We start from the raw sequence: 26,615 nt of genomic DNA, 5'->3' as shown, positions 1-26,615 counted from the left end.
CTACCATCAGCACAACTTTGTCTTCAACAGGGAAAAATTGAAACATCCTAATTGCCAATTTAAAAATTATACAATAGGTATATCATGGAATAGTGTAGTTTTTAAAAGTGATATATACAGGGGCGCCTGGGTGGCTCAGTCGGTTAAGCCTCCAACTTCAGCTCAGGTCATGATCTCATAGTTCGTGGGTTCGAGCCCCATGTCAGGCTCTGTGCTGACAGCTTGGAACATGCAGTCTGCTTCAGATTCTGTGTCTCCCTCTCTCTCTGCCCCTCCCCCACTCATACTCTGTTTCTCTCTGTTTCTCAGAAATAAACATTTTAAAAAATTAAAAAAATAATAAAAGTGACATACACATACATTTAGTAGAGGCAAGAGAGTCCCATAATACATTCGTTGATGAGTACAAAATGCTGTTTATGCAACTGTATGATCCTGTTTTTGTAACACACACATGCACACACTCATGCACAAATACATATTATAAAACTGTATAAATGAAAACATTAACAATGGCTCTATCTGGGTAAAGGATCAGAGGCTATCTTTCATTCATGCTTTATTCCTATGAATTACTCTGTAGAATGCATATTTTTTTATATTTGAGAAATAATAGGTTATTTTAAGAAATGAATGACATCATCAATACCTGGAGTTTTGACATAGGACCTCAACAGCAGACAGTGTTTCAGAGTTTTTAAATCTTGAGCAAACCACATCTTAAAAGAGTTGTTTGGTATTATGAAATTATTACAAACAAATGCCTTTTAAGCTAGTGTCCTCTTTTTTTACTTTTGTAAATAACTAAACATGGGAGGCTTTCAGGAGTTTCTCAGCTTGCTTCTCTTCTACTCTTCATGCTTACGTGAGGTCAGAGATACAAACTTTGAATCACAGAGATAGGGGATTTATTTGGGTGGTTTAATAACCAGGAAAGCCACAGGATATGTTTGAAATTTTCTCTGTCAGATAAAATGATGGAACTCCAAGGCGCTACACTCTGATTTTTTATTTTTTTAGGATATGAGTACACATTAATATTAAGGGGACAAATTTATTTCTGACTATTTTGGAGAAATATCAACAATGGAACACTTGGTTCTAATCAGGTTGGCTGTCAGCCCACTGTAGGAGGAGTTGCTTTATAAAAAGTAACAAAACAAAACAAAACAAAACACACCACTTCCATGTACCATCTGTGGAGATAATGGAGCCTTGACAACTGTTGTTTGTCATAGTGGACAGAGTGAGATACAGAAATACCCAAGAAGAGAAGCACTGGATATGGAAAAGAGTGCATATGATCTATATGAATAAATGTGATTCCAGAGATCAAAAATGAGATGAGAATAAGGGATTTCAGGAAAACTAGCCTCTTGGGGTAGCAACATTAAAATTTTTAAACATTCATTTTTTTTTTAATTTTTTTTTTAACGTTTATTTATTTTTGGGACAGACAGAGACAGAGCATGAATGGGGGAGGGGCAGAGAGAGAGGGAGACACAGAATTGGAAGCAGGCTCCAGGCTCTGAGCCATCAGCCAGAGCCTGACGCGGAGCTCGAACTCACGGACCGTGAGATCGTGACCTGAGCTGAAGTCGGACGCTTAACCGACTGAGCCACCCAGGCGCCCCTAAACATTCATTTTGAATTTGTAGAAGTTTTAAGTGATCACAAATGTGTCTCCAGTAGCCAAGATTTGGGTAACATTGAACACGATTACTCCGTCCCTTGTCCTTAAAGGGAATCTCTTTCCTGGCTTATTATTATTGCCCATTATGATTTTTGCAGTTGAACGTTCCAAAATGAAGTCGAGCAACTGGAACACAGAGTTACTGTGACAATGGCCTGCAAGAATTTTGCAACAGTGGTGGTCATCGTCTGCATAATGCCATTTTTGTTGTCAATGGCTGCAATTGCAGTTTTTATAAAACTTATTTTTCTCATGGAGCAACTTTCTACGTGAAGAATAAAAACCTTAGTTTTGGTTATTAGACCCGTGGGCTTCAGTACTGAAGACCACCAGCTCTCTTTTAACATGTGAAATAAGTGGGATTTAGCCTACAGTAGGGTCTGTGATTATTCAGCTCCTCCAAAAGTAGCTCCTGACTTTGATTTTGCAAAACACATTAATATTAATTTTGTTTCTTGAACATTTGCTTTTCATATAACAGAATCCACATGCTTGGTTAAGGCCAACATATGCTGTTTATTATGCAGGTTTATCTGTTCCTGATGATATAGCACATAAATCAAATCTAAATTAAACCAACACCACTTCTCCCCTGTGCCATGATATTTGGGGATGAGATTGTTTGCTAAGGAATCATGTGGAAGAATAAAATACTTTTGCTTATTGAATGTGACACAATATATTTAGAATCCTTTGTGAGATATTCTGATTGCCCCCAATAGTAACCCTATTAGTGATCAGGAACTTTAAAGATTTCCATTCTAAGTCCTCTTGTTTACAGGGTTATTTTGCTTAGCTTTCGAAATCTTTGTAGTAGTTGCATATAAGCTTACAAGCAACATGGAATTTAACAAACATTAGGTTGGCTTGGTGGGACTAAGGGTGTTTTTACTTGTTTGGTTTATTTTAAAATCTGAGGTGGAAGATACAACAGTCATAAAATACATGTATAAAAAGGTTTGGGGACTTGGGGCTTCGGGTGACTCGGTTTAAGCGTCTGATGCCTGATTTTGGCTCAGGTCATGATCTCATGGTTTATGAGATGGAGCCCCTTGTCAGGCTCTGCACTGACAGCGTGGAGCCTGCTTGGGACTCTTTCTCTTCCTCTCCCTCTGCCCCTCCCTGCTCTCTCTCTCTTTCTCTCTCTCAAAAAATAAATAAACATTTTAAAAAAAGGTTTGGGGACCATTTTTATTCTTTTTTGTCTTCAGTAGAATAAACTGTTGGTTACAACATTCAGATAGATATTGGGGCATTTCTCATGTGAAAATGGTCTATTAATTCCAGGACTGAAGGAATAGGGAGAGACATCTTTGTTCGTGGTTTCTCAAATTGTCTTTATAACCAAACCACCTATTTTTATATTTAGCTGTACTAAAGTGAACTTTTTTGTGACAATTTCTCATGTTTCCCTATTCTTTATGCAATGTGGAAATATTTATCGAGTTCATAAATGCAATATACTCTTCATTGGAGATCATGGGCCTGATCTCAAGACTCTCAAACTGTCCCATCTGAAAGACATACTGGAAAAGCAACTTGCCAGACAGACCAACATATTTAAGGCTTAGTTCAAATATTACCTTCTCCAAACAGCTTTGCTCTATTCTTTTTGTTCCTTTGTGCATTTATTTATCTTGCCAGAGCTGAAAATTCTCTTCCCTGCCTGTCAACTTTCATGATAGTTTTTGTCTATCTAGATAGATTAGTTGCAGGGAAAAGATTCATTCAAGCTACCTAAAAGTACAAGGGAGATTCTTATGAGTCCTTACAGCCTGCAAATGGAATCTTCTCAGGAATAGAACAGGCATGCTGGCTCCTTCAGCCAGCCTGGGCTGTTAAATCTGGGCTCCGTGATTTATCTGCTTGGCATTTCTGTTCCTCTCTCCTTTGACTAGCATGGCCTTGGTGACCTTCTCTACATCCTCTTTTACTGCCCCCTACTGCTGGGTTTCTTGGTTCTAATTCCAAATATTAGACTGATCACTTTCGTTTCCTTCAAGAGCTATGTAGGCCCATGGAGTGTTTCACCATTGTTGTCCTCTAGCTTTCACTCATCACTGGCACTTGGGTCAGCATCTCTTATTAGGAAAACAAGACCATAATGCATATGTCTGTGAATATTAGTCTGTGAATACCTAGTGAGTGGAAGGTGGATATCTTGTTTATATACGAACAGATATATTTATTTGTATTTGTTTATATTTTGTGTATACATACTAAAAAGGATGTCCAGGATCTCTGTTTCTACTAAAGATTTTCAGAAAGCTGGAATACAGAGCTGGAACAAAGAGCATAATGGTTCATCAAAATTGACTTCACATTGGGCTAAAATGTTGTCTACTATTCTTTGAAACAGGAATAAAAATATTTGTGCCTGAAGAGTTGGCAAGATACTTAATATCTCAGAAGACTTCTTTAAAACATGAAGAATGAAATTAATGAATTCTGTTAAGTCCTTATCATATCTGACCTCTTTGTATTTGACAGAGTTGACCACTCTTCTTGATCATTCCTTCTTCCTTAGTGAACTATTTCTTCTCTGATTCCTCCATTGGATTCTCTTTTTGTGCCCACTCCTCAAGTATTTGTATCATCCAGGCTGTTGTTTCTGGACATGTTCTTAATTATACAAACATCCTAACCAACATCATTCTTTCTCATGGGATCAACAATCAGCTGTAATCATGAAATCTATGTTTTCATCCTCAACCTGTTTACTAAGTGCCAACTTATAGGATGTTTCCTGCTGGCTACTTACAGGCATATGCAATCTTGCCTTCCCAGATCAAACTCTTTGTCTCCACCCCTTGCCCCTGACACTACTTCTGACTTCTGATTTTAGTATTTCTTATGTCAGTGAGCATTTCCAACTAGCCACCCAAGGAGAAAGAGTGGGTAATTCTCTACTTCTCTGTTTTAGCTCCCGGCCTGAATCAGTAATCATTTGTCAAGTCTCTTTACTATTATCATAGTAGAGAACTTCCTCATATCTCGCATAACTCTTTTCCCTGATTTGAGGATCATTTTCTCTCTTCTATCATGTTATTGCTTCCAGAATGTGTTTACTAGAATATAAATATGTCATGCTATACCTCTACTTAAAATCTTTCGGTGGCTTCACAATGCCTTCAGAATTAAACTCACATTCATTTTGTATGGCATCAAAGATTTTCAGTGGTCAGACCCCTCTTCTCACTTTTGTTCTTATCCTCCTTTTTCACATATTCTTTCCAGCATCTGTGCATGATATAAACACATAAAAGAAGATCTGGTTTGTGTAGAGGATTAAATGAGATACAACTTTTCACCATTCTAATGAAGACTGCCAATTAAAATTTCCACTTTAACAGTATTATATTAATTCGCTATGAACTATGTTCAACTGTTAAAACACATGGGAGTTTTTTAAATGAAAGATTGCCATCATATCTGGCTTACCAATAGACGGGGCAAAATATACTTTTCGTTTTGAATTGATTAAATGACAAAGAAAATTTACTTGTGCTGTGATCTATGAAATAGATAGGAGGTATAAACTGGGTAACTTGAATCATATGATATTTTGATAATTTACTGTGGTCATATTATCTAAGAATTGATATTTTTAAGGTTTTTTTTTTATTAAAAGAAAGAAGGCACCATATGTTTAAAAGACTAAATGTAATCTAGCATTTCAGTTTTGCCTCTACTGACTTCAGAGCCTATTTGAGAATCTAATTTACTGACTTAAGATATGGTCTGCAAGCAGAATCTAGAAAAAAATGTGTTGGATTAGAAAAATCGTTGCAGTCTTAAGTGTGTAGGGATTTGAATTATGTATTTTGTGGGAAAGGTCAGAAATAGAATTTAAACTATTTGCAAATGCCTTTGTTCTATTTCTTTTCTATCATCAAAATATGATTTTTCTTTTCTGTCACATAAGTCCTCTATAGCTAGCTGGATGAAGTGATTATGAAAAGTTATGAAATTAATTTTCAGATGCTTTTTCTCATTCCTTATCTTGTTCTTTACATAATTGATAAACTTGAGATGATTAGTGTTCTTCTAAAGTAAACATTTCATAGCAAACAAAAAAATTCCTCCTTGGAACATAAAACAATTGCTAAAATCGCTACAGTGAGAAAAGGTCAATATTTCAATCTTGTTTATTTCAGCTGGCATAAAAATGAATTGGCCAGATTTTCATTTAGAAATAGTATAATTTATCAATTTAACTATGTAAAAACCTTAAAAAAAAGTTCAACAGCTGAAGATGCTCCATCTATCTCATAAAATATGTCTGTCTCTAAAGGTCTATCTGATAAAACATGAATCATTGTAAGACTGGATATAATCAAAACATCAAGTAGAAATGGAAACAGTGTTCTTTCTCTTGTTTGCTTGTTTTATTTTTTTCATTTTATATATCTCCTTTGTCCATCACAATGTATATTTTAAGTCTGGTTGCTCTTAGTTATTTTTATTTCCTCTGAAGATTTTTAGTTTGTTGTGTGTATCTCTGAATTCTAAAGACTTTTATTATTTTCCTGTCACTCCTCCTTAAGTGGTTTTTCCCATAAATAAAATACATTCAGGGCAATAAAATACAAACAACTTTTCTAATACAGTGCCACAGGGGAATCTATTACTCTATGCTATTTAAAAATTTGGTCAAGTCCATTTTAAAGAGAAAAGTGTAGGTAGAAATAGAGAACCACATTATGGTTTTGTATTATGTGTGTTAGTTTCTATCACTGTCATAACAAATTGCCACAAACATCAGTCTGATGCTAACGTTCTTGACTTAAGTCACACTGTTGGACAGGCCATGGGTTAGCACAGATTAGTTTGTCACAACAACTATAGTTGTCTGGCATTGCAGGGCATCAAGATCAATGCTATGTATAAAAAATACATGTCCAGCTGAGAAATAGGAGCTGTTGGTTTCTGGACCAGGGACTAACGGGGAAACCAAGATGGAGGACTGGCCACAAAGATAACATGATTATTTCACCATAGTCTACAGCCTAATGTTTGTAGTCAACTGTTTCTAGAACAACCTAAAAGCACAAGACAACTCTTTTCAGAATGAGGCATAGTTCTGTAGGAAGAGGTGCTTACCTTTCCATATCCTAAACTTAATTTAAACAAGTCAAGGAATGACTGAGCTGTCCCAATAGGACCCAGTGCTTAATAAACCAATATTCAATCCTCAGTCTTCAAATCATAGAAGTTTAACAGTAGAAGGGATCTCAGAAGATCATTTTCTCCATCATCCTAAACATGCTCAGAACAGGTAGACTAGGGAAGAAAAAACAAAACAAAACAGTTGCTCAGGGTCCAACTATGCATTGTAATGGGCACAGAACAACAAAGCTGCAACTCTACTATTCCCCACTTTTTACGTCTTCAAAAGTTCCTACTTTGTTGACTATGACTGTGATTATGGGCTCTATATGCTATTTATATATAATTGTATTTGAGAAGCTATTAAGCATATGTAATTTTTATATCACTCTCACTACATACCTTTATAACTCCTAACTGGAATAGCTAAAGCCTTACTTTTCTGTCCTTCTGATCTTTTCTCTACTACTGATTTGTGTAATTTGATCTGGGCTGAATAAGTGCTTTGGCTTCAAGACGCCCGTTACTGATGACAGAATTTTCGTAATCTTTGCTAACGTACTTCCTCGAAGTAGAGCTTGATGTAGCCAGTCTCGCCCAGCTAACATCTATGAGGTTTTGCTTGTGTGTGAAATGGAAATTGTGGACTTCTCTACTGAAGTACTCTGCCTTTCTCCCCATAGTGCACTGTGTCTATACCTGTGTTCTCTTTGGTTGCTCTAGTATCATGGTAGGTTTGGTGTTCCAGGTGGTCTTGGTCACTTCCTACTTGGAAAGAAAGAAAAGACATCTCTCCCGACTCTGAAGTGTGATGTTACCTTCCATGTATCATCTTTAAAATGTCTTCTAAGAGAGTAAGATGAGGAGATTGTATCATTTAATCACTTTATGTCCGACATCCTGGAGGCTAAACATATTCACTAGAGAGAAATATAACTTTGGAAAATAAGCCAGTTGAAAAAACCCATAGTCTTCTTCCTCAAACACTTTTACTATGTACATTTTGATATATTTCCTTTCAAGCTGTTTGATTTAACTGTAATCTCATTACACTGATGCATTTCTATTTTGTTTTTCAACTATATAACACAAGTATTTCTTTTTCATATTTTTAACATTATCTGCAGGTAAACTTTTCATAACTTCTGTGATCATTTTTGCAAAGAATTGGAAATGTCATTTCCCCCAGTTTTACTGTATAATTATCTTTGTGCATTGGGCACTGCCAGCCTTCATATTTAGGATAATTCCACAGAAAATATTGTCAAAATATAGATAGTAATTTGCAGAATTGGATGTGGGTCTCCACACCTCGTGCACCCGTGCCCCTTTGTGATGTCATTTTTTCAGCTTCACTCATCAAGAGAGAACATCTGTTCCCCTACTACTTGTTTCAGAACTCGTGGCTTGTTTTGACCAATAAAATATAGCAGAAGTGACAATCGTGCCACTTCCGAGCCTAAGCCTCCAGAAGCCTTATAGCTTCTGTTCATTCTTCGAATCCTAGATGCTATCACACCCGCTGCTGACCAGTGAGAGGCACAGAGCCCATTTACCCCCGTTGCTCCAACCAAATGTCAGTCAGCTGCCAAAGCAGGGCTGCCTCCCTGCATGGTAGCTGAAGCAGACGTATGAATGAGTCCAGAATGACCACCACTACCCAACGACAATAATAAATGGCTGTCCCTTTACATAAGGAAGTCTTGAGGTGCTATTTTACAGCAAAACTCACGTCTACAATCTATTTGGCCAGAAAGAATGAACGTTTTTAAGCCTTGTGATTCACATTGATAAGTTGTTCTCCAAACCATTGTTAACAATTTGCTACCCTCTCCAGCTGAGGTTATCACTACTGTAAATATTCTCTGACTTGATAAAAGATAACTGGTGTTTTGTTTTAATTTTTAGGTGCAGCATTTTAAAAGCTTTTCCCCCCTCACTCTGATGATATCCTTACTTTTTTAGATGTCATTTTATTGAAACAAATCGTGTGTCAGAGTAAACTTTTTCTCAGATTCTTTTTCTAGAATTTAGATAATATTTGTCAGGTTTATTTGCTCTCAAAAGGTGTAAAGATGCAGCACAGATGTTGATTTCATTTGCCAGAAAATAGCTTTTGAAAGTCTTTTAAGGTATAATTGTCTCTTTCCAATATTTTTAGTTCTGTAATTATCAAATTTATGAAAGGTAAGTTGGTTGTATTGAAGTTTCTACTGGCCTCATATGACTTCATTGGATGTTGATCTCAGTGATTATGCGTGTTCTAGGTTGTTAGAAGTCATGCGATCATCTTGACCTACAATAGGAAGCAAGAAGGCAGGATACTGATATTCAAATTAGAAAATTTGCTTCCAGACCAAGTAGATGTGTGGAAAATGTAGGCAAAGTATTGGCCATTTTACTGGTGAGACTGAAGTGTTGCCATCACTCAATGCTTTCTCGTTGTTCCCATAATGAAAGCACAGATAGCATCACTCACGTTGTTTTTGGCTGTAGATTACAGAAAACCCATTCAAGCAGCACTACATTCTAAGACTCATTAGTTGGGCTGATGTTTAGCCAATTCATTCTAGAATAGCTATACTCGTTTTTTAAGACTCAAAATGCTTTCTCCGTGATTGCTAAAGACCATAATAGTAATGGCTATAAGTAGTAAAATTAATTAATAAAAAGAAATTTGTAGATAAAACTTATACCTGCTTTCTATGGCCATCTGCTATCTTAGTAGCATACAACAATAAAAAATTTTAACTTATGATTTTTGCAGGATTCAGATGATTTCATCTGAGCTCAGATGATCTCTGCTGGATTTGTTCAGATAGCTGCTGTCAGCTCCATGTCAGCTAGGAGTCTTTCTGATCTTGCCTGGCCTTCCTCCTATCTCTCATGATGGCCCTCGCCTGGATAGAGTGACTCAGCTCTGTTCCACACAGGTGTCATCTTCCAGAAGGTCAGCTCAGGTATGTTCTCATGGTAAAGACAGAGGAGCAAGATAGCCACACACATGCTTTCAAGTCTCTATTTGCATCACACTTACTAATACCACATTGGCCCAAGCAAATCACTTGGAGCCCAGAGGCAGGGTAGGGTGGCATTACAAAGTTACATGGAAAAAAATACACAGATACAGAAAGTGGTAAATTAGTGAGTCCATTGATAAAATCAAACTATAATAAATTCATTAACTTAGTTGCTATAGGATATGTCATAGTATCTATTGATGTCACAGTATCTATTGATAAACTAGTCCTCTCCAAAACATTTCCAGTTGTACCTACTGTGTGTATCTGTGTCATAGTATATGCATTATCTAAAATGTGTTCTGCGTTTTAGAAGAATCAGCATTTTGTCATTGCTCTTTAATTAAGCATTATTGCCGTGAAATACATGTATCTCTTACTATAGGAATCTATTGGGATAGTGAGAGTTTGTATAGCAGCAGAGGCCTGTGTTACCAATATGAATCTTTAGAATCTGGGGGGGCACAAAGATTTTATGAAATAAAATAATAAACTGCTTCCTGGGCTATCTTCTGATGCTGGACAAAAATCAGAAGTGTCTGGAACGCATTTTGATAGCATGCAAGAATTAATACAAAATAAATCATTTGTATTTCTTGAATGAAAAACAACTTGATTATATTAACAAAATTTATAAGTAGCTTTTCATTGCTTTAGTATTGAAAAAATGCTAAATTTTCTGTCAATAAAGTTGAAAGGGCTAAGCGCATGTATTTCATCAGAATGTTAACCACGTTCCATTAAAGCTCATGGTTCAAATAAAGAAAATTTGCAAGCATCATCGAGGGAAAATGATCAATCAGTCATCAGTACAGTTTACATAATATCACATCAATCACTATTATATAATAAGTGATTTGAACTAATATGAACTTCCAAAAATATTTTTTGAAAGAATATCAATGAAGCAAAAAAAAATTAGAAACAATCATCAGAACTTTAATTTATATTAGAAATATTCAAGCATTTCTAGATATAAAATACTAATTAGCATTATTTCATAAAATAATACTAATATATATAATATATATATACATATATATTATATATATTCTCATAACCTAGATTTATGGCTCTGCATTTAGGGAAAGATATAATCATTTCTAGAAACATTTTTGGAACTTTGTCACTTTTTTGGAAAAATCTACATAAGGTAGTAGAATTTTTATTTTCCTGGATAATTTTTCAATTGTTTTACAAAAAAGGGATTGATAATTAACTTAAACATAAAATTCAAGGCTGAGGACAATTTTATAATTTTCATTAATCATGAAACTAGAAGGAATATTCTCTAAAATAATCCATCAGCTTTTTTGTTGGTCATCAAAAAAATTAAATGAGGAATATCTGCATGAAAATCTTATGATACATTTTTCCGTAGTTGTATAATATAATACGAAAGAGAGAGTGTGGAATTTAAGACAGATTTTGATAAAAGTTTCTGGATGTTTCAACTTGGCACTACATTATCACATTTAATTATTTCTGGATAAGGCGCTAGAAGATGTAAATAACACAAATCATTAAATTTCTTTCTTGCTGAGGTTTATACTTATCATGTGTTAGATGAACATTAGAATTGAGTGACTTACTAGGAATTCACATAATGAAAATTGAAAGTATTTGCATTTCTATGGGCAGCTGGTATCACTAGAACAAATGTGGCTTGGAAAATTTAAGTGTTGTTTATTCACTACCAGAAAACTTGAAATAGGAATAATTAAAAACTTGGAAAATGGACTTAATTTTTTAGAGATTCAGGTTTGAATTACAATAGTCTTATAGCTTTCACTATTTTGTTTAGCTTTATATTAAAATTTGGTTTATTAAAGCTGGCAGAGTAATTGAATGCATGATAAAAATGATTAAGTCTATCAGGGCACCTGGGTGGCTCAGTCGGTTGAACCTCAAACTCTTGATTTCTGCCCAGGTCATAATCTCAGGGTGGTGGGATAGAGCCCCACATCGGGCTCTGCACTGAGATTCTTTCTCTCCCTCTTCCCCTCTTCCCACTTGTGCGTTCTCTCTCTAAAATAATTTTTAAAAATTATTAAATCTATAAAACTAAATAAAATTGGGAAAAAGAACAAGATATAGAGATAAAGGCACATATTATAGCATTTGAAGCAAAGTAATTCCAATGAAAAAGCTATTATATTCACTGATAAATCATATAAAATTGATATCACATGCAAAATATTAAATACACTTCTTGGGGCACTGTGTGGCTCAGTCAGTTGAGGGTCTGACTTTGGTTCAGGTCATGATCTCATGGTTCATGATTTTGGGCCCTGCATTGGGCTCTGTATTGACAGTTTGGAGCCTGGAGCCTGCTTCAGATTCTGTGTCTTCCTCTCTCTCTGCCCCTCTCCCACCACACTCTGTCTCTCTGTCTGTCTCTCTCTCAAAAATAAATAAACATTAAAAAATTAAAAAAAAAATTACATACACTTCTGAGTACTTTCAATTTATCGAGTCTTAGCTCTTTTTCAAATAATACTAAGTTTGTTTATGGATTAATGATTAATAAACATCAGTAACATTAGATTCAGTAAATGTTATATTTAAATAGTTTTCATGAATTAGTAATAGACAAAGTTAATATATAAAAATCACAAAGTATTATAAGCTAGAAATATTTTGCATATAACTTTTGTTAATTTAGCAGAGACAGAGAGGATTCAATATAATGAATAACACTTCCCTATTTGGACTATGTCACATAGTAATGAAAAATTTATGGGGAAGTCTGATAAAGTTTCTTAAGTCAAATTATGACTCAAATAGAGCCATCATTTAGCCAAAGGCAGCCATATTAGGGATCCGATTTCTAAAAATCAAGCAATTTGGAAGTTATTAGAACGATTTTATGAGTTATTAGAATGATATTGTGAGTTATATTTATAACATATTTCACTTAATCAGCAGCTTCAATATATATAAGTACATATATGTAAATAATTTATTTTATGTTGGCTTATATGTACATATATATCACAACACACAAGTTGTTTTGTATTTTAAGTACAACTGTGCTCATTGGCTCCTGTACATGGAAGCCCAGAAACAGGAAGAGATTTGGGGCAACTTTCAGCCAGTGTCTCCACCTATTTCTCTCTAACCCCTTTGGTTTTGCTCTTCTCTATATGGATTCTGTCCTTTGGCAATAGTGTTCCCAACTGGTGGCAAACTGGTTGAAGCGATCCTGTTTGGACATCCTCAGGACCTGACAGCAAAAGAGAGAGTATCTTCCAGTACTTTTCTTTTGAGAGTGAGAAAACTTCATTCCCTCTTTAGGAAACCCTCATAGCTGGTATCTTGATCCAGACTGAGTCATATGCATATTCTAAACCTGGTCTCTGTGGTTCAGGGAATGTCATATACTGACTGGCACAGGCTGACTTCCTGATCCGTTCTGGCTCAGTTGCTGGTATGCCTCCAGACCTACCAGGCCCGGCCCTGCACTCTGGGTGTACAAATGAAGAGGGAGTTGGGAGTGGCCACCTGTCACACAATGCAAGTGATGTAGGTTCCTATGTAGTGCCTTTCCTTTTCTGTGGCCAGCTACCAACCTGACTCTCTGCTTTATTACTTCAGGCACATGAAACCCCAAATCACTCTAAACCAAGTATAGTTCCTTGAATCAACAAAACAGAATAAAGCCTCTAAGTCCTTTTCCTCCAGTCAACACATTCTGGAGTCATGTTTTCTATTTCCAACCCATCAAAACCCAAATGCCATCCCTTGTCATGAAGTTGATTCTCTTTGTGTTCTAAGACTATGTGACTTAAAATGACAAAAAGATAGACTTTTAATTACACAAAGTTAAGTAATCTCTTACTCCTTGTCCTTAGAGAAATGGAAGATCATTTAAATCTGCAAGCGGGGTATGAAATGCTTGTTTAAGTAATGTAAATTGAGTTAAATTTTAATATCAGTCATTTCTTTGAGAAAGTAGAAAAAAATGGTTATCCTGAGAGAGAAATTGAGATTGTACTAAATATGCCTAATGCAGGTTACTAAAGGACAAACACCTAGGACTTTGTGAGTATACTATGAACTATTGAAGTGTCTTTGGGTTTCATTTGGCTGTGCTATGGAGGTGAGGGCTAGATGTCAAGAAAAAGGACTGTATCCACTCTTGGAATTAACTAGTCAGAAGGTTGGGAGACTATTTCTGGGCATAGGGCAGTCAATGCTATGGTTTGGTACTCAGATTTTTCACAGTAAATTTTTGAAGGAACACATTGTAAATATATGTAGAATTTTTATGCTTTTCCTCCTTCTGTATACACAACATTGAACATGGTTTTCCACTCCCTCTTTTTCCACACTGTTGGGCAAGACTATGTTGCCTTTGATTTTTTTAAATCTTGGATGAAGTTCAGCCTTCCAATCCAAGTCCAGTTTTGAAGGCATTGAGAGGCAAGTTTCAAGGGACTAAGTTGGAGGTGGAGGGGTTGGCCAAATCCTTGGAGGCTTCCCTTCTATTAACCATCTTCTCGGCCACTCAGTTCTCCAGCAGTTAACTGGGTAGCAAGTTAAGACATAATTTCCCCCGGGAATAGAAAAGTGGGACTCTAGGATCCTAAAATTTGTATTAACAAATTAATTCTTTAATTATTAAAGAATCCAACATATGAAATAGCTCTAGAGAATGTTTGTCCAGGGGAAGTTTATATTTATGGCAAGCTAAAAAATGTTGAGTATAAATGAAAATCACTTCTTTTCTGAGCACATACGGTTCTACTATGTTATTTCCTTCTAGATTTTTCCCAAATTTACTCTTAAAATGTATTTAACAGATACTAAAATTATGTATCTCAAGTATTCCCTACATAGGTCTTAAAATTTCCTCTTGGTTGCTGTAATCTTCATAATTATTATTAAATGTAACTAGTTTTCTAAGGAACCCTCTCTAGTTTCTTACCATCTAAATGACCTTGCAATAAAGATATTAATTTATTATGATTTTTCCTCCTTTTGAATGTATTTCCCTAGATACAATTTCCAGACACAGAATTACTAAATAAAAGGTTCTGTTTATGGTTCATTATATGAAATGCCAAACATTTTTCAAAAAAATGTTTTAAACAGTTCGTATCTCACAATACATTATATATTAGTATTGTTGTTCTCCAACAAAATGTATTACATTAAAGCTTATTTATTTCTTTTTTACTGTACCCCTTTCAGACTCAGCAGATCATAAGCTTCTGGAAAAAAATTGGGGCTGTGTATTTACTTCTCAACTTCTAATTTTCTAGAAAAATGCCTAACATGTACCAAATTAATGGTAAATATTTGCTGCATTCATCTGAATTAATGGAATTTTTTTCATAGTTACAGTAAATATCAAATTACTTTGTGTTTTGGTGAATTATTTCATTGTGATTTTAGCATTTTTTTGAATGAACTGAGACTTGTGTTCTCTATTCTTAGTGTCTATTTTAAAAATGAAATGCTTTGTGGGTTTCTGTATCATCCTTGCAAGGGGACATGTTTACCTTTTCCAGGTTGGGATAATTTTAAGATATTTTCTGTCAAAATATGCATCATTTAATTTAATTTTACTAATATAGTACACAATTATATCACTGAATCTATAGTTTGCATTTGAGATGCAATCAAAGTTAAACATTTTGATGCTTATTTACTAAAATTGTATTTATTTTGTAAATTGTTTGTTCATGACTTTGCCCTTTGCATGCTCAGTTTATATTTTATTTTTCATCTTTTTTTAAATGTCTATTTATATACGATAGAGAGAGGGAGGGAGTGCGTGAGCAGGCAAGGGGCAGAGAGAGACAGAGACAGAATCTGAAGCAGGCTCCAGGCTCTGAGCTGTCAGCCCAGAGCCCGATGTGGAGCTTGAACTCATGGGCGAGCTGTGAGATCATGACTTGAGCGAAAGTCAGAAACTTAACCTACTGAGCCACTCAGGAGCCCCTTGCTCAGTTTAATTTTAAAACAATAATTATACCTAATTTTAATTTTTTCCTATTACATTTGCTCTAGACTTTCATTTTAGCCTTTCTGGATTTTTACTTAAGGACTATAACTCAGAAATTTCAAATTTTTATTTAGTTTTATTTCTTTTGGGAAGAACTACCTTTTATCTTAAATAGTCCAAAAGTTATTGACCACCCTTCACATTGTTCCACCATAGGCTAAGTGGCCAGTTTTAGTCTATTTGGGGCATCCTGGATATTCTTAATGTTTTGTATAATGGTATATAGTGTTTTAGAGTGTATTTAGGGAAGGATTATTATTTTTGTAATGGGTTATTATTTTTCTGAATAGAACTTTTTCTCAAACTTGCAAAATTATCTAAGCATATTTTAATTAAAAACACTTTCTTCTGTTTTGATATATGGATTAGTATTTAGTTTTCCCAACCTTTCTATATAAAGTGTTGATTTTTATACCAGACTATTTCAGTTATTGATTATTTAGCATATATTTTAATATTGTAAATCTAGTCTCCCATCATTTTTCTTTTGAGGCTATTCTGAAATATTCTTTACTAATTAATCTTCAAAGTAAAATTTGTCATTGGAATGCCATGTCCAAGAAGGAGTTTATGATTTTGATCAAGTTTTTATTAAACATTTATTTTATTTATTTTTAAACATTTATGTTATTTTAGAAATGACCAATATTAAGGACGCCTGGGTGGCTCAGTCAGTTAAGCGTCCGACTTTGCCTCAGGTCATGATCTTGCCATTGATGGGTTCAAGCCCCATATCAGGCTCTGTGACAGCTCAGAGCCTGGAGCCTAGAGCCTGCTTTGGATTCTACGTCTCCCTCTCTCTCTTCTCCTCCCCTGCTCATGCTCTGTCTCTCAAAAATAAATAAACATTACAAATTAAAACAATAAAAAATGACCAATGTTATATATAACTGTCTCTTTCCATCCAGAAACATGTTATATCTTTGCATTTAGTCAAGTATAATTTTGTTCCAATAGAAACTTTTTAGTGTTTGCAGTATGTCATGTGTATTTCTCCTTTAGAATTTTAAATTACAATTATAATTTTAGTTAATATTGTGATGAGATACATTTTTATTTTTTTTACTATCCTACTTGGTTATTTAGGAATGCTGTTGAGTACTATCCTGTCTCATTCTTATATTTGACTACATGTTATAGTTTAATTTCTTGATAATGATATGTCTCTTCCTTTCTCGTAGGTATGTACATTTCCTTTCAGTCTATAGTGGTAGTTGCTTTAGTACAGACATTCTTTATCATGACAAGTAACCAGAATTTTATTTCCATTTTCACTGGTTTTTATTTGTAAATAAATGTTGAACTTGAGCAATGTATTCTTAAGGGCATTCATGGAAATTATTATATTTTTGCACATATTTCTTAAATTGTGATTGTGATATCCTTCTACTGAAAAATTATGGACATTCTGAGCTAAATTTTGTAGAACTTGATAAATTATTCTACCATTCTACTAAATCTCATGCCGGTTTGTTTTTAAATCTGAAAAGAAGCTGAAGGAAAAATAGCTTCAATAATAGAGTCTTTACTCAAATATTTATGGCTTAGGCAATCTAGTTATATCTAAGAGTTTACCAAAATGCTTATGGGAAGCTCAGTCTCCTCTGGCAAGGCTTACAGACCTCTTGTATCTACTGCAGGGTGATTAGAAAGGGATGCCCAACAGTCCCTATGGACTGGTCAGTTTTCCTAGCAGTCTTCTGTTTGAGGTAGTTGTCAGGGTATCGATAGGGTTTGGAGGGGTATTCTCGTAATTCAGGATGCAGACTTTCACTCATCCCACCTTTGACAGTATAACATCTTGTCCTTGTTATCAGCTGTTTCTTTTCTCTATGGGGCAGCTTCTCTAGAAATCAGCACATCAGTGATGGTGAGAGATCATGTCATTGCCCAGACTCAAAAGGGGCATCTCTGGTTCTAATACTTTTGTTTCAGGCTCTCTACCTATCTTCCTGTTTTATGGGTTATCCCCACCTCCCTAGTCCCTTTTCTCTGGAGATAATGGGTGTCTTCATTCCTGAGACTTTCTAGAATTTTAGGATGTGATTTGGCTTATTTGTCCTGGCATCTCTCCAAGAAGTTACTTAGCTTTCTGTTACTATTACTCCATCCGTATGCCTCCCATTTTTTTATTGACTTCACTAGAGTGCTTTTATTTCCTTGACAATTTTCTTGGTCTTGTGTGTTAATGCCTTTATTTTTTTTTTAACTATGTAAGTTCCATTTTAGTTAGGTTTGGGGAGAGAACAGAGAGAAATGTGTCTGCCATGTTTTTCAGGAAGTCTCTGTCATGATACGTGTATATACTGTCTGTAGTAGACAGAGCCAATTAACTCCCTGCCATCAGGGACTTTACCCATCGTTAACAAGACTTCAGATTTACCATCTGTGTGGTTTTGAAAGAGTAGATTCTTAATGACTCAAGCTACTCATCATCATTGATGGGGTGGGGGGTGAAGAATCTTCTGGTTTTTGGCTTCATTTTTCTATTTGGAGAGATTTTGGATGGACTAACACTCCGTATTCCTCACTCAACTTTCCTATGGACAAAGATTGATAGCTGATTATGGATAGAAGGAAGAAATCTCATGTTCTCAACTCAACTCTTTTCTCTCTTGTTAGATTTTCTCCTCCTCAGCAAGGCAGCATGGATAAGCTTAGTAGTATAGGATTTGCCTATATAAACATTGCCAGAGACCTATGAAATGTGAGCAAACCAATTGGGCCCTCATCTAAGCCATATTTTCTATTCAGTCTATAAGAAAAAGGGCTGAAATGTTGGTCTCCATGTGTCTATCCTTATGGTTTATTTTCTGTTTCTGAACTTGAGAAGGAAAGAAAGAGCTGCTGTATATATCTATTCTCCCCACCCTTGAGACAAACAAACAAATAAAACTAAACCCAACCAGTGTAACCTTATCTCCCATCCTGCATTGTTTGCTTTAGCAGTGAACATGGGGTGTGAACCTAAGCCCTTAGTACACAGCACTCCTTTAACTATGGTGATGGTTACGGGTTGGGCAGCACATAAGCGTCTATAGAATGAAGCTATGAATTTCACTTGATATTTTTAGTTGAGATGTTGACTCTTTCTGGTTGGTTTCATAAGAAGGTGCCATACTGTTACCATTACTCAAACTTGTCTGTGCACCTAATGCACAGTAAGCCAATGTCTGAGACACCAGTTTTGAAGCAAAGAAAGCTGCCTTATTAGAAGGGCAGCCCAACAAGAAGGCGGGGGATCATTCCCAAAGCTTCATTGGCTCTGTTGAGCCTAGGGTAAGCTTATATACATGAGAAGAGGGAAAGAGGTTTCTTGAAATCTTTAAGGGTTGGGGGGTGCTTGAAAAATATGGAAGTAAACATTCTTCCAGACAATGAGGCACTATTTGGGACCTGGTACAATCAGATACATCAAGACAAATGTTCCTTTCCTGTCCTTATTAAGTTTCTACTGTCAGTGGGTAAACAGGGAGTAGGAGTAAAAAAACAAAGTTAATGATCGATTGTGCATGAGGTTAAAAGGTGCATGAAACATAAGTAAGTAGGGAACAAAGCAGCACGTGAAGCTGATTTAATAATGCAACTAATACAACTATAGTTCTGCTTATACTTTCAAAACAGGTCTAGGAACCAAGGGTCTCCCCTCAGCATTGGGAACAATGACACCTATTTCATACCCATGACAAAGCCAGAAAGCACATGAAGAAGGAATTAAGATTAGAGAATGGAGAACCAGATGGAATTCCCAGATGGTTTTCCACCTGAAGTTTATAATACTTCCAGACTTTTGATTTATGTGGGCTAATAAATTTCTTTTCATGTTTAAGCCCCTTTATGATGGTTTCTCGTCATTAAAAGTATTATCACACAGTTGAATTTGCTTTTCTAGGATTTCTGTAAAATTTTCACATTTATGACAATGTGGGCTCTCCGTGATTCACAGAAAATTAATGTAATGTGCACTCCCCTTGAACAGAAGCTTTGCTCTCGAGTTCTGATTGATTCTCAAATTCACAAGTCAAAATATGTTTCAACCAGGGCTAAGTTTACTTAGCTTCAAGATGGGGTATGTCGCAGGTCCATGCTGCATGAATGCAACAACAAATCAGAGATCTTGAATTTCCTAAGTATGTCTTCTGATATGCTTACTTTATTAATTAGATGAATGTGGTCCCAAGAGACAAGATAAGTCACGTTTAAAACACTTCAATTCAGAGAAGCCGTAAACTCTGTGGATCCTTTCAGCTTTTATATCTTGAAGAGGTATATGGTTGGCTCCCATTTTCCCAGTGTAGCAGAATCTCAATAATGTTAGTTGTTACTCAATAAACAAACTCAACAATGAAGTGCAAGTGTATGGTCTGGAAAATAGTAACCTTAGAGGTGTTCTGATTAATCTTGGGTCCAGTATGCTCCTATGATTCCTTGAGTTAATGTGTAAGGAGAATTTTAAGAAAGGTTAAATACTTAGCTGTGCCTGAGACTAGAAGATAAATCATAGACCTGTTCTCAACTCTGTCAAATTAGTATTTTATGAATGTTAACAACAATAACAAAAATAATATTTGCTGGGTACCAAGTAAAGGGCTTTACACATCATTGTATAATAAAGAATTTGACTAGCTTTTGTCCTCAGTTCCTGAGAGGTAGCCTCTAAAGCCATGGAATTTCCTGAGTGACAGGAGTTTCTGTGTTATTCATGGTGGGTTCTAATAGTTTAGGCTAATGAGATGACTTGTGGAGAGCCCCTAGGTAGTTTGTGCTCAAAAAATGCCTCAAGACAGTGGTAGACACTCCAGAAAAATGGACCATGTGATTAGAGTGTTGGGGCTTTGCCCACATCATACCAGCCTGACCTCCACGGAGGGGAGGGAGAGCTGGAGATTGAGTTTAATTACATAGCAAACTATCAATCACCATGCCTATATAATGTAACCCCAGTAAAAACTGGGCACTGAAGCTCATATGAGCATCTCCGGTTAATGATATTCTATGCATATTGTCACTCATCAATGTGTAGGGAGGGTGATGCATCCTGATTCCATGGGGAGAGATGCATCCTGATTCCATGGGGAAGAAAACTTCAGTTTTTGTGTGTGCAGGTAGAATATTTCCAGGCTTCCCCTATGTGTCTCTTCTTTTTGCTGGTCCTTGTTTGGATGCCTTTTGCTATAGTAAAACTATAAAAATAAGCATAGTGCTATCCTAAAACCCTCAGTGTTTAGCCTGTTGGTCAGAAGTGCTAGTGGCCTGGGAACCCTCAAGCTTACACTTGGTGTATGAAGTGAGAGCGGTCATGTGGAAGATTGTGTCCTTGACTTGTGAAGTTGGCCTAACTCTAGGTAGTTATCATCAAGTCATTGTACATACATTTGTTCAATCTCTTTGTGTATGTATGTGTCATCGTAATAAAATATATAATAAACTGAAAAAAACTTTATAACTTATAAACAGATAATAAGATAGACTACTCAACCAAAAACATTTGAACAGAAGATATATAAACATCAAGTAAATACATAAAAATATGTTCCATATTGTTAATCATTATTGAATTGCAAATTAAAATCTCAATGACATAGCACTATACAACCATTAGAATAACTAATATTTAAAAAGTATATATGTATGTTAGAGTTTATAAGTTCCATTTGTAGATATTAAAGAGAAATAAAACATATGTCCAATAAAGACTTGTATGTTCTGTTAATAATAAATGTATTCATAGTAGCTAAAAACTTAACTCAAATAAACATTCATAGATGAATGGATAAACAAATGAGGTATATTCAATAGCTTTATGTTTGCACAGTGTAAAGATTTTATCATTCTCTTCTTACATAGGTTAATAAGGATTCTGGGGTAAATAACATGTTGATGGTTGTCAAATATCATATTCCATCTTTTCTCCTTTTCATAGTTTATGCAATGAATTCCTTTTCATAGTCTCTAAGGATGTTTGCAGCAAAATGCTTATCTGAATTTTTCTTCTTGTGTGTCTTTTAGAAAAATAAGCTATATTGCATAATAAAATTTCACTTCCCTGTTAATTTGAAGTCTATTTCTTCTATGTCTAAAAGTGTTTGGAAGATTGCAAGGGAGTACAGTGGAATAAATTTAAAGGCTGTCAGACCTAACTCCAAAACCTATTGATTGTGCTAAGCCAATTTAAAAATCTTTGAAGTTCCAATTCCTCATTTCTGAAAATAGAGGTAATTATACATATATCAGAATAGTGTTATGAGGAGGTCTGAGATAACATATGTAATACATATAGAAAAAATATTAGGTTCCTTTTTCCCTTCAGATTTAAATAACTTTGGGGCAAGGTAAGCAATCTACCTATTTTTATTGGTATAATCCTTTTAGGGATGGTAAAATTATAGAGAGAAATCCACCTTCTTTCAATTTGTCCTCAGGGGCTGGACTAATTTTTCAGTGGTCAATAAAGTGTCAGAACAATATACATGAGTCAGCGTGAGTGTGAGTGTATGTGTGTGTGTGTGTGTGTGTGTGTGTGTGTGTGAGGGAGAGAGAGAGAGAGAGAGACTTTTATTTTAAAATAATTTCCTAATGGAAAAAGCTTTTGCAAATACCATCCTAAAGTTTTATTAATGCAACTTGTTTATTTGCAAAAGCCTTAAGTGCTTGGTATTCATGGATTCACAGGTTTTTAATGATGGGAAATGTAATTGACTAAGGGCCCTAGTCTTGCAAAATCCATTGTATGTTTGCTAGAGCTGCTCCCAACCAGTGACTGAGTAGAAGAACGGGAATACTGAGTCTACTTTCTGGGAGACAGGAGAATCCTCTAATGGTCATTTGACTCAAGAACTCCATTATTTTATTCTCCTGGCACTTTGTTCTTTTTTAGCTTACTGTGAAAATTTCAAAAAAGAACTTTTTTGAAAGTTGATGCTCACTTCAGCGGAGCTTAGGGAAAACTTTCTTTGAAATTAATTGGTCTGGACTTCAGTGTTTGTGTTTTCTAATATTTATTTATTTGGGGGAGAGTGCAAGGGGGGGGGAAGGGAATAGAGAGGGAGGCAGAGGATCCCAAGTGGGCTCCACTGACAGTCCGACAGTAGTGATCCCGATGTGGGATTCGAACTCACAAACTGGGAGATCATGACCTGAGCCGAAGTCAGATGCTTAACCGACTGAGGCACCCAGGTGCCCCTGGACTTCAGTGTTTTGTTGTTGTAGTTTGTTGGTTTGTTTCTGCTTATAAGTTGTATATTTATGTTTTGGTGGGGGAAAGGAGACAGAAAATAGTTCCTGTCATTCCCTGACCTGGGTTGTTGACACAAGCAAGTATTTTCCATTCTGTTTATATAGATCTATTGACTTGTGAGCAATAATAGTTCTTACTTTGGTTAAAGTGACTCTATTTTCTCACCAACGATGTCAGATTCGTGAATATTTATGAGACTTCAATATTGCTCCCTCAGTGTCTTATAGGTGTTTCCCCACAAGATGGGATTGGGAAGATTGAAATAATCTGCTAGTCTTCTAGGTAGCCCAGCCACAACTGGAACACAAACTTTTGTGGCAGATCTGTGTTTATCCGTGTCATTTATTAATGGAAAGTACACAGCCTTTTGATTGCTGTTCTTCTCAGAACCAATAGTGTTAATTTCCTCTGTGGAACTTTAGATAGCTAACACACTTGCGTTTCCTCTTATCTGCTCCCCCTCCTCTCAACATCTCAAACTTTGATATGCTCTGAGATTTGGGCTCCCGTGTGTTTATTGTCATTTTCACATTTAATGTTATTGAACATTGAATGTTATAGTACATTGTATATCATCTTAATGTTGCCATTTACTGTATAACCAGCTTTACATGTTTATTACTTTAAAAATTAATTTAATGCTTGGTTGCCCCTATAAATATTTATTTTAAGCATCATACAGTGAGGTAGAAGTAAGACATATGATAGAGGATATAAGCCATATCTTTTGTGAAGTATATTTCATGAGTAGATGATAAAAGGAGTGAGGCTATGGGGCAGGCACAGGGCCACGGGGAAATGATCACTTCCACTCTCCTATAAATCATAGAGTTCTATGACCAGGTCATCTCAAAAATCCTCTGAGCCTGGAGAATCCATTAAAAAGAGGTTATCCTCAAATCAAAATCCTATAGACATCCCAGGAAACTATATCTCCTGCTGCAAAGCATCTGTAGGACGACCATCAGTGTCTTTAGATTTTGAAGATCAAATTCCCTGGAATTGATCAGCTGAAGCTGCACCCTGTAAATACAATTACAACAAACTTATGTTTTCTCTCACCGCCCCCCCCACCCGACCTTACCTCTACCATTTGATACTACTGAACTGTTAAGTTTTTCTCAAATTACATATCAGATAACATATAGAACTTCCTTGACTTACAGTGGATGTATATCCCAATAAACCCATCATAAGTTGAAAATACTGTTAGGTCAAAAATGCATTTAATACACCTAACCTGCCAATCATAGCTTAGCCTAGCCTACCTTAAACGTGCTCAGAACACTTACATTAGCCTATAGTTGGGTAAAATCATCTAACACAAAGCTTATTTTGTAACAAAATGTTGAATACCTCATGTGATTTGTTGAATACTGGACTGTAAGTGAAAACCAGAATGTTTGTATGAGTACAGAATGGTTGTAAGTGGATCGGTTGTTTACCCTTGTGATCACGCGGCTGCCTAGAAGCTGTGGCTCATTGCCATCGCCCAGCATCATGCTAACATAACACATATTGCTAGCCCAGGAAAAGATCCAAAATCAAAATCTGAGGTCTGGTTTCTCCTGAATGTGTATAGCTTTCACACCATTGTAAAGTTGAGAAATCATAAGTCAAACTGTTCTAAGTTGGTGACCATGTACAATTTAAACTAAAGATCTGCTTTAATTCACCTACACTCTGGTCTTAAAATTCAAAGTAACAATTCTATATAGCAAATTAGTATAGGTAGTTTTTCTGTCAACTTCTAAAATTGTTCTATATTGGGATTTATTTTTAGATTTCCTCAGCTAGTTGTTTTTTTCTCATGGAAAGGAAACGATGAAGTTTCTAATATATAGTTTCTAATTTCCTGCATTTTCAATCTTTTTGTTGCTTTGCTAAACAAATGTCAACTGGAATGACAATAGAGTTCTCAAATCCACTTTCTCTGTCAATTATCTCCAGCCATTCTTCTGTCTTAGCTACATCTTAGCATCTAATAGTGTACATGAGGAAGTCTGGCACTTGTTTGGCTTTTGTCCTTAGTGTTTCTTTTTTTTCTGCCAATTTTCCAGAAAAACCTACGGGTGAAGGTAGACTTCTGATGAGTCATGCTAATGAACAGAAGTTTGAAGAATCTTTCACTTATCCTTATAACTTAAGACTTTAAAGACTCTCTAGGTCCTTTGTATTTTGTCATTTTTGCCTATCATCCAGTGAATCCTCTTCATCTGAAGATTCACATTTTTACCTTAGTCAGGGTTTTATCTATTATGTATTTGACTATTTTTTCAGTTCCTTTGTTATTAAAAAATTAACAGTTGTAGATTGCATCATGTTTATATGCCTTCCATATACTTATTTTCTCATAGACTATATTTGTTTTTCTTCATTTTTGTTTCCACTTGTATTGCGGAGGGTTTGAGTCAATGGATTTGATTTTCTGTAATGTTGATTCTGCACTTTTCTACTTCTATCGTCATTTTTAGTTCACATCCAGTGTTTTAATTCCTTAAATCATTTTCTTAATATTCTAATTTAGTATAATTATATTAGATTACAAATGTTGTATGTAAGCTAGATGAATTTTTGTAAATATATAAACCTGTAGAACCTCCACCCAATGACTCCCACTTAATCTCTATCACCATAGGTTAGTTTTGTCTGTTTTGAACTTCATGGAAAGGCATCACATAATATGTCTTCTTCTGTGTCCAGCTACTTTTGCTTAATATTTTATTTGTGAGATTTTTGAATGCAGCAAGAGTGTGTTTATTTCCAATGATATCTAGTATTTTTGTATGAATTTATTTATCCATTCTGTTGTTGATGGACATTTGGGTTGTTTCAAGTTTGACACCAGTAAGAATAAAGCTATGCACACGTTTGAGATGTCTTGTTTCACATATGAGTACTTTTCTAGAGCTAAAATCACTGGGTCATGGTTGTATGAACATATAGCTTTGACAGGTAATGTCAAACAGCTTTCCAAAGTGTTTGTGCCACTTTATAACAGCATCAACAGTTAATAAGAGTTCCACTTGCTCTACATTCTCACTAATGATCTCTTTCAAAACAGCCATTCTTTTGGTGTTTAGAATGGCTTGTTACAGTTTTATTTTTTCCCCAATGCATATTTCAATATAGGAAATATATTCAGTATATTCTTTTGTGCAGTGCCCATTCAAGCCTTTTGCCCTCTTTTAATTGGGATGTTTTGTCTTTTTCTTATTGATTTGAATGGATTCTTTATCGATTAAATTCTTCTTCCTAGCTGTCCCTTTTTCTCAGATACTTTATGACCTTTTCCCCCACATCTTATGTATTTAGGATCCTTAAAATATTTAACTGTATTGAAATATCAAAGCACTATGTAAAATTTCCTTTCCATTTTGGGATACATCTCGCATGTAAGGTCTTCATCTTTATAGCTGTAAACAGTATGCCTCCCACTATAACCATGCTATGGACTGAATGTGTGTGTCCTCTCCATCATATCCATGTGTTGAACCTAAGACCCCAGTGTGATGGTGTTTAGAAGTGAAGTCTTTGGGGAGT

At 35.5% G+C, this 26,615-nt stretch overlaps 1 long non-coding RNA gene across 1 annotated transcript in view; it reads right to left on the bottom strand.

Annotated features, from left to right (window-relative positions):
- The window catches only part of LOC109277836 (uncharacterized), a 47,268-nt gene that overhangs the window by 11,627 nt on the left and 9,026 nt on the right, over window positions 1–26,615 (bottom strand). Inside the window, exons 2-4 of the long non-coding RNA XR_002085345.2 lie at window positions 6,797–6,976; window positions 4,841–4,933; window positions 3,914–3,974 (exon numbers count right to left, since the gene is read on the bottom strand). This is a non-coding gene — a long non-coding RNA (uncharacterized LOC109277836). The remainder of the gene's footprint in view (window positions 1–3,913; window positions 3,975–4,840; window positions 4,934–6,796; window positions 6,977–26,615) is intronic.

The sequence above is a fragment of the Panthera pardus genome, unplaced genomic scaffold (assembly GCF_024362965.1).
Source record: "Panthera pardus isolate Hobbes unplaced genomic scaffold, ASM2436296v1 HiC_scaffold_16, whole genome shotgun sequence".
Lineage (NCBI taxonomy): Eukaryota > Metazoa > Chordata > Mammalia > Carnivora > Felidae > Panthera > Panthera pardus.
The sequence above is the reverse complement of the archived record's forward strand: the minus strand, read 5'-3'. Positions and strand labels throughout refer to the sequence as shown.